Here is a 9,489-nt window from a genome sequence, read left to right on the forward strand (position 1 = left end):
GGTGTGAATTCACTTTTCGTAGCATATGAAATGGTTGTTTGAAGCCACCAAGGTGCTCCTTATTGCAACTACAGCTAGATGTATGGGATATCGTTGGAAAAAGAAACATGGAAGAGATAGGAGAGATAAATGAAATAAAACATTAGAGGGAAGATGGGCCGCTACCATGTGAACCACTCATTAAGGAGATTATTGGAACTTACGTACTCCCTCCGTTCTGAAATAGAAGCCATCCTAAAGATTTTGGGACATATTAGCAGGAGTAGCAAAAGACGCATATTGACGGATATCCAGATTAAGGATACCCTAAACCATCAGCTATTTTAAGCAGAGGAAGATCATGGGTCAAAGCAAATAGGGCTAGATAGGGGTCCGATCCCATCATCGCCCGAGGCGGAGGCCCAGGCACCGAAAAGAACAGGCCGATAACCTGGCCCAATACGTCCCACAAAGCCTAGGCGTAATGATGGGCCAGGCCTATCACGGCCCTAAAGCGTAGCTAGGTCTGCCTGATGGGACAGCCACAGACGCACCCGCGTGGGTTGAGGTGAGGGGGTGCAGGTCAGCCAGTCAGGCGCACCATTTTCCTTGCCTGGGAAGGCAGGATAACCGCATCCGGACGTAAAGCCCCCAGTCGGGGATGACACTGTAGCGCTTCAGCTCGGACCGTACCAGGTTAGTCACGCTGGTTTCCCGTTTGCCATAATGACGGCGTCAGGTGATGTGACCGGAGGGCAGGCACCGTCCTTGGATACGTTTAGGGGCCGGGTTCGAAAACCTAGGAGGTCTGAAGATTTTCACGGAAATAGAGCCGGAAGACGCCCCGACTGAGGGATGGGACCCACCGTGGCTAGTCAAGGAGAGGCGCCTCACTACATAGAAGACCCACGACGATTGACGATGTAGCCCTCCTCATGAGCCGTGTATATAAAGGCACGGGGAACGAGAGTGGGATTCAACCCCAAGTAGAACACACACATACGAACGGTTTGTAACCCCATACTGCAAACTTAAGCACTTGAGCCCAGGAATAAAGAACCCGTATCACGAACTGGATGTAGGGCAAGTTCACTGAACTAGTATAAATCTCCTGTGTCTCGCGAGCTAACCCATCCGAGAATCCACGCGACAAATCTTCACTAGTTGATGCTACTAAACGTCGACACATGTACCCCTGACTTAACGGTAGTTGTATATAACAAGTAACTTATTTTTTTAGTAATAATTCACAAATCAGCTACTCTTATCTTGTTAATTATAGAAATAATTAAATGGCAAACTACAATTCTTTGTATTTGAGGATAAATTTTAAATACTTGGATGCCTTGTATTACAGGACGAAGAGAGTAGCATTATATATATTGAAAGTTTATGTTCTAAAATTACATTTTTAAAACTTTATAGGCTAGATAATACTGCCAAACAAAGTTTAACAAACTATATTGTAGTATCTTATTAAATATTAACTATAGCTCGAGTATAAAAAGAGTTGGCCATATGAAAGACAATGCACTAAGCGTATAGTAACTTAGAACAAGCATTGTTTCGATCGGCTGAAATAATCTATGTTTCGATCCACAAACATGTATCTAGGATTCGGGGCCCATCACTAACTCACATTTTTGGCCGATCTTGTTTATTTGTTCCACAAGGAGTCAAGGACCGTACCATAACATCGGAAGTGATCCAAGCTACGAGAGCTAGCTCACTTGGCACTGTACAAGTTCCTTGCCTTTAGTGCAGCACATGCCGACGCCCGACAGGCCTGCCAAGTGATGGAATCTTAGCAACGACGGATCTTGTCCCGCAACGACGGATCTCACCGCTAAAGTTTATCACCTATCACATTAAATGTTTGATACTACTTACAAGTATTAAATATAGACTAATTACAAAATTAATTGCACAGATTGAGGCTAATTCGCGAGACGAATCTATTAAGCCTAATTAGTTCATGATTTGATAATGTGGTGCTACAGTAACCATTTGCTAATGATGGATTAATTAGCCTTAATAGATTCGTCTCGCGAATTAGCTCAGAGGTTCTGCAATTAGTTTTATAACTAGTTCAAGTTTAGTCCTTCTAATTAGCCTCGAACATCCGATGTGACACGGCTAAAGTTTAGCACCTGGTATCCAAACAGTCTTAGGGGGTGTTTGGATCCTTGAGCTAAAGTTTAGTCCATATCACATCGAATCTTCGGATGCTAATTAGGAGGACTAGACATGAGTTAATTATAAAACTAGTTACATATATGTAGGCTAATTCACGAGACGAATCTATTAAGTCTAATTAATTCATGATTAACACATATTTACTGTAGCCTCACATTGTCAAATCATGAACTAATTAGGTTTAATAGATTCGTCCCGTGAATTAGTCTCCTTCTATGCAATATAATTAGTCTATGTTTAATACTCTGTATATTTGATGTGACAGGGACTAAAGTGATCCCGGCAAAACGGGGCCTTGGTAACAAAGAGGCGGCTTTGAAAAAACTGTCAGCATGCTGACATGCATGAGCAAGTGCAGTGTCAACCGAACAATTCATAAACCACCATGCGGTGACTGGGCTACTTACTAGAGTCCACAACTGGAAATCTGGAATCTTTCACCACACGTGTCATCAGGACCCAGGGAACCCATGCATATATCGTGTCATCAGGACGCAGGGCCCGCTGCAGCAGTAGTGTGTGTTGCCGCATGTCCATATCTTATAGCATGGTCACCTGGCCTGTCACTTTGGATCTGTGGCTCGAGCAGCCAGCTTTCCTTCTACGCAAAAGATATATCCTCCCAGCCAGCCGGGCCTGCTGCCAGTTTGATCGGGGACGCGCCCGCTGCCGCGCCACTAGCGTGATGGGTGGTCGACGTGAGAACAGCGCGCGCGCGCGTACGGGAGGATACCTGGAGGCGACACGCCGGCGATGTGTATGGGGCCGTATACAGTGTGCTACCGTCTGGTGTGAAAACTGAAGCAACGATAGAGGGTGCTCCATCACTTGTGTCTTGATCCGAAATCAGTGTCGCTGATCTAATTAACTAGTTTTTACTCTATTGGAACACCATGCACAAAGCAGTGTCGGCAGAGTACATTGGAAAAAGATCAAAAGAACCTTTCCTATGATGTTAATGTCTGGTCATTTTTTAATCGCTATGCGCTAGTTTTTACCCTGCACCGTAAATGTGTGAAATAGAAGACAAGTACGTTGGTGCCGTTCGTTTCATACATGGACATGAAATCTTGAGAAAAAATTGTAACAACAATAATAGATTGTATCTAAGTTGTCTTAAAGTACTTCCACAATTTCTTAAACCCTGTTTGGAACTGAGGATTGCCGTAGAAATTTCATAGCAATACAATCCATATATTTTGCTTATGTCCCGTGGTGTTTTGATCAAAGGAACGAGCGTTGCCATTCCTATAAAAAGGTTTAATTTCATCCACAATACACATGTATGAACGAAAACATCCAATTGAGTTCTTCGCACAAGCCCAAGCCACGCAAGTGCGCATTATACACGAGCAACTCCAGCAATAGCCCTCAAATCAAAACCCCCAAAGGTCAAATGGGGTTCTCTTTTTTTAAGGGTTACAAAAATATCTACCACTCCAGCAATAACCCTCATGGATAGAGGCCCTCCTAGAGACCCTCCCGGAATGGAGGGTGGATGAAGAAATTTAGAGGCCTCCCCAAAATGGGAGCCTAGTAGAGGATCTGCTAGAGTGTGTGTTTTTTACTTGACCTCTAAACTTGGGATAGAGGTCTGTTTAGAGGGTCCGCTAGAGTTGCGCTTAGACCGGAAATGGAGAGAAAGCTGAACAGCCTGCCATAGCCCAACCTACGCCTGCAGGACAGAAAAGAGGAGATACACGTTATCTTTACTAGCATAATTTGCAAATAAAAACATTATCAATCACTCAATATTTGCCTTGTTCATGTCTTAATTAAATCTGTGCTAATTCTCACCAATGCCTACTCATGCAAATATATTCATGTAGGAGCTTGCCCTTTGATTCCACTGCCCTCCAAGTCTGACTCCAAGCTTCATCAATTTACAGAGATGCACCTACTCCAAGTACAAATGCAATGAAGAATGAACTATTCATGTATCTTTTGTTTGAGTGAAGAACATGTAATATGTGTTGAACTCAAGGACTTAGGTGATGTGATGTGTACTGGTCAGTTGTAGATGTTGTTAGCAGTAAACTTTGTTTGAGTCGCAGTAAACTCTTTGGGAGCCTTGGGATCAGACTGATCGTCTGCAGGTTCGTCGGCCATCTGGTTGAAGTTGAGGTAACGACGAGCACTAATAATGTTTGTTGATTGTTGGTCCCACTGGGAGTGCCAAGAGCGTGTTGACGCAAAATCTGAACTTCAGACTTCTACGTTGAACAACATAAAGGACCTTATCTTCCACTTTTACCCCCGTCGAAGAAACAAATTGCCCCTACTCCATCTATCCCTTCAGCAAATCTCAAGCCGACCTTCCTTTCGTTTCCCTCCTCCTCGAATCTAGGTCGTTGCCATCAACGCCTAGATCATCTCCTACATGCGAGCTGCTGCGCACTTCAACTGCTTTTGTCACCATCATGGGCTCATCTCTGATCCACACCCTTCAACACTATCAAAGAAGAAGCACATCATCATTGTTGCGGTTTGTGATCGAGAAGGGCCGAGTATCATTAACTTGTGATGTAGAGGGGTAGCTCAAGGTGGGGTTGCCATGGATGTGGTTGTTCGACAAATGTCTAAAGGGGCGGCCAGGTGCGAATTCACTTTTCGTAGCATCTGAAATGGCCGTTTGAAGCCACCAAGGTGCTCCCCATTGCAACTATAGCTGGATGTACGGGATATCATTGGAAAAAGAAACATGGAAGAGATAGGATGTAATATTCCAAAAATTTGTAATATTTATTTGAGGGAAATTTGCAAAGTTTTAAAACTTTTTGTTTGAATTGTGTGCTCATTTTAAAATGTTAGCTAATTCTCTCCTCATTCCAAAAACTCCATTTCAAAATTTGTGTTGATTGAGTTGGATCTTCTTGGATTTTATTTGCATCTCATGTTTGTGTGTGAGTCAATTCAAAATTCAAACTAAATCTAAATCTAAATCTAAAACTAAATAAAAACCAAAACCTAAACCAATCTAACCTAACCTACCAGCCCGGCCCGCTAACCTATCCAACCCGCCGGCCCGCTAACCTCCGTTCTGGCCCACACCGCACCGCGCACGCACGCCCGCACATCGCCGCGCACCGCACCATGACGTCGTCAGAGCGGTCACCGCACGCTTGGATTTTTTGCCTGGATGTAATGCGGTTCAATTTACGTTTCGTCGTATCTCGTTCTGTTTAGACCTGAGCTAGGACCAGGAAGACCTTCAAGACCCCAACTACACCGAGGAGGATCCAATCGACTATGAACAAGGTGTCATATCACTCCCAATCATATAGATCCTATGCATGCTTACTTGCTAGCGCTTCATTTATTTATATTGCTTGATGACGATGGATTGCATAGTCAATATTTTTAGCCATGCCTTGATGATTGTTTATCCTGTTTTCCTTATTTACCTACTTTTATGGGCTAGCTAAAGACCCTTAGCTAGTCCACCGCTCATATATCCATGTACAAGCTTTTGAGTTATGGATGGGCTTTTGCCATGGATTTGGTGATGGGATTCCTTAAACACTCTCGCGTGTGTTTTGGGTGACTGTGACTCCTTGATGTGTATTGGCGGGAGCGAGCCATGGTTGGTACTAAGGAGTGCCTTGCCAGGATAGAGCTTTCTGGACTCTCTATACCCCATACCTGTGGCAGGTACCTTGTTTGTTACTGAGGAGCATGTGGCGTACTTGTACGTCGCAGGTGCTTTGGCACATACTTGTTGGTAGAGTGCTCGCTCTCAGCCGTTTAAGGACTGAGTCAGTTTACCAGCAGTCACAACAGCTACTTTTGTACTTACCGCTCGCTTACGTTATGGGCGGGGTTCAATCCGAGACTAATAGTGGATAGTGCTCTACCTGTAGGCGGATTGGAGGATCGTGTAAGAAGTTCGAGGTGTTGGCCTACTCTGACCAGACTGCACCCCGGCGTAGGTAGGTTTCACAGCTTCGAGGTCCTCACTGGTGACAGCGTGCCCTGCAACTGAGGATGGTTCTAAACTCAAGTAAATAGGAGAGAGCTATCCACTTACTAGGGCTCTGGCTGTTAGGTGGGGTTTGGACGGATCGCTACTATTCAAGCTCCATTCGTGCGGGTACAGTTGTACAACCTCTGCAGAGTGTATAAAGCTATAGCTATAGTCCATGTCCACTGGTTATGGACAGTGTTGTTGACTACCGTTACTTCTAACTAGACTTTTTGTATTCTTCTACCTCCTCCTTTTTGAGATAGGCCGGCATTTGCCGTTGAGATGTGAGAGGAGGGAGCCCTCACATCGCCTAGTGTGCTTGGGTGCTGGATCCTTGGGTGAAGGTTCCGGTGATTTGTGCTGACTTCCTTGATTGTTGCTGCTGCTGCTGCATAAACTCCTACAACCATATATAGGTCTTACTCATGCATATATTATAGTTCCCCCATTTTTTTGGCTTGCTACTTTTGGGAGTTGACATGGCCTACCCGTTTCTCGAGTAGATGGTGTCTTTTCAGGGTCAGAGCCTGAGTACCACTTCGACAATGACGGTTGGGAAGACTAAGGACCGTTCTTCGCTCATGTCACCTGGAGATGGAGTGCGCCATAGTTTATGTTTCCATTACGTAGATATTTTACCTTCCTTGATTCAGTCCTGATGGACTTGTACCGGCATATGCCGCTGAGATCTACTCGTTACTCATGTTATCTTTGACATTTGTACTCTGCTGCTCTCTATATTTCTATGTTGGTATGGATTTGTACTATCTGAGACAGGAATTCGCATGTGATAGCCTTCCGGGAACTATCACCAAAATGCGCAGGCTTGAATTCTTAGAAATGGGAATTTGGGTCCATTTTAGCTGGTATCAGAGCCATACTTGACCGTAAGACGATCCCTAGTAATGGACGATTGTTTAGGAAGCCTCATTTATCCTTGAACTAAGTATATACACCTTGATTGCTATACAACTCCATGAGCTGTTACTATTATTACCTTGTTTCCTTTGACTTATATGACTTAATAACAACCTTAACAATGTGTTACAGATGACTGAGGAGTAGTGTACGTTTGGTGGAGACGGAGTGCTCTACTGAGGGCGTGCTCTACGAGGGCCACATGAGGGGTAGAGTGGACTCCGTACCCATCGACGTGAAGCGACAGTACCCGCAGACCCCAAGGTGCTCGAGTTCAAGGGGGTTGTGGTGTTTGCGTTCGAGCTTTCAGTGTTAGAGGCTCACTGGACTGCCACCAGGAGGGCCGTGCAAGAGGTGCATGTGCAGCTATGTGACAGGCTGTCACAGACTCCCTACCACTGCCTGTCCAAGGTGTGCCGTGGACCGAGGGACTTCGAGAGTTCGGACCGTGAGTACTACGAGGATGCCTACGCAGAGCTTGACGAGAAGTTCAGAGTGGCCTCCCGCTGCATTCATGCTCAGGACTTGGCGCTGTTCTGGAATGACAGAGAGGTGGAGGTACTTCGCAAGGGTAGGGACAACAACATTGGTTCCAACGCCATGCCAGAGGGCAAGATAGAGGGACTTGAGCATTGTTTGGAGAGACTGAACCGGACGAACCTTCACCTGCGGCACAAGATCGACTCTGCACCGGATCCTTGCTACGAGAGGGATGCGCTGAGGATTGCTACTCTGGAGACGAGGGTTGTTCGGTTGGAGGAGGCACTAAGGGCCAGGGACAAGATGATAGATGAGAAGAATGCTCTGCTCAAGGAGAAGAAGGATCTGGTTGACACCTTGGACGCCGCACTTTTCGCCAAGAACAGAGTCATTGAGCAGCTCCACCACCGCTTGCACAGAAACTACTACAACCTGGTCCAGCTTGGTTCACGCTGCTACAACGACAGAGACTTGGCAGAGAGATTTCAGCTCACGTGGGAGCGTTCTGACCGCAAGAGGGTGATGGAGTTGGAGGAGTTGAGTGTGTGGGTTCCGGTCGAGTACAGGAGGGAGCCCCGCGTGGAGAGTTTCACGCTACCGCCTACCAGACTGTACACCCAGATGCTGCACCCACCAGCTAGGGTTGCTACTAAGGAGGTAACCAGAACACTGTCCACGCTCTCACAGCTGTATGGAGGAGACCCACTTGAGCTGCCAGTGTACTCAGATGACGAGTCAGGTCCATGGAAAGGCCCTACTCTCGAGTACCACCCTAGAATCAGAGACGTGGATGACGATGACTTCCCGTGCTCCGACTGAGTGGACCGCTTCTGATCTAGTGCTAGATTTGAGCTAGTCTCACCATGATGTTGTAGCATTAGAGACTACCACCCCATGATTATGTAGTAGTATGATGATCCTCGTGTAATCTTTAAGGTTTCTATTGTAGACCTCGAGATACAGCCCTTTTGTATGGTGCCTTTGCATGAGTGATATGGAGTTTCATGAATTTTATGGTTCTTATGCTTCTTATTGTTTGTGTGAAATTGTTTGTGTGTTTTAACTTTATATTCTTCTTTAATAAATTAATTAATCCCCCTATCCAAATTCTTGAGAGTAACCGCTGATTACAATCTCATTTGGAACAGATGTCGGGTTTGAGGAGGTCGGGACTGTTGCTATACCGTTTCGAAGAGGCGGCCAATGAGGATGGGCCTAACCCCGGTAGAGGTCATGGTTACCGTGAAGGTCGCGCTCCCCAAGGTGGACTTCATGGAGGTCGTCGAGAAGGACGTGGTGGCCGTGTCCCAGAAATGGAGGTACAAGGAGATGCAGCTGGCGCTGAAGGAGAAGTTCACCAGGAGGGTCAGGAGGAGCAGAAGCAGAATATGAATGCTGGAGGTGCAGGGTACCAGCAGGCACCGCCGCCACCTAACCTTGCAGAGGTGATGGCAGTTCAGATACAACTGATGCAGACCATGGCTGACACTTTGCTCCAGTACAACCTGCAGGGAGGACACCGCAGGAATCCTCCAGTTGAGTCTTTTCAGAGGAAAGTTGAAGGATTCACCAAGATCCGTCCACCCACGTTCGACAACTCTGACAACCCACTAGATGCAAACAACTAACTGAGAGAGATCGAGAAGAAGCTGGACCTGACAAATTGTACAGATGAGGAGTGTGTGGCGTTGCCACCCACCAGCTGATCGAGACAACACGTGCTTGGTGGGACAGCTTTTGTGACTCTCATGCAGACCTAGCGCACATCACGTGGGATGAGTTCACTACAGCGTTTCATGATCACCATATTCCTGAGGCAGTCATGGATCAGAAGGCGGATGAGTTCGGAAACTTGAAGATGGGAAACATGAAAGTCCAGGAGTATGCCAACTAGTTTCAGGAATTGATGAGGTACGCACCGAACGACTCCAACACAGAAAAGAAGAATATGT

At 46.1% G+C, this 9,489-nt stretch overlaps 1 pseudogene; it reads left to right on the top strand.

Annotated features, from left to right (window-relative positions):
• LOC140222184 (protein FAR1-RELATED SEQUENCE 5-like) overlaps positions 1–8,356 on the top strand; it is a 31,928-nt pseudogene extending 23,572 nt beyond the window's left edge.
• Positions 8,357–9,489: the final 1,133 nt, after the last annotated feature.

Source organism: Setaria viridis, chromosome 3 (assembly GCF_005286985.2).
Source record: "Setaria viridis chromosome 3, Setaria_viridis_v4.0, whole genome shotgun sequence".
In the NCBI taxonomy this organism is placed as follows: Eukaryota; Viridiplantae; Streptophyta; class Magnoliopsida; order Poales; family Poaceae; genus Setaria; species Setaria viridis.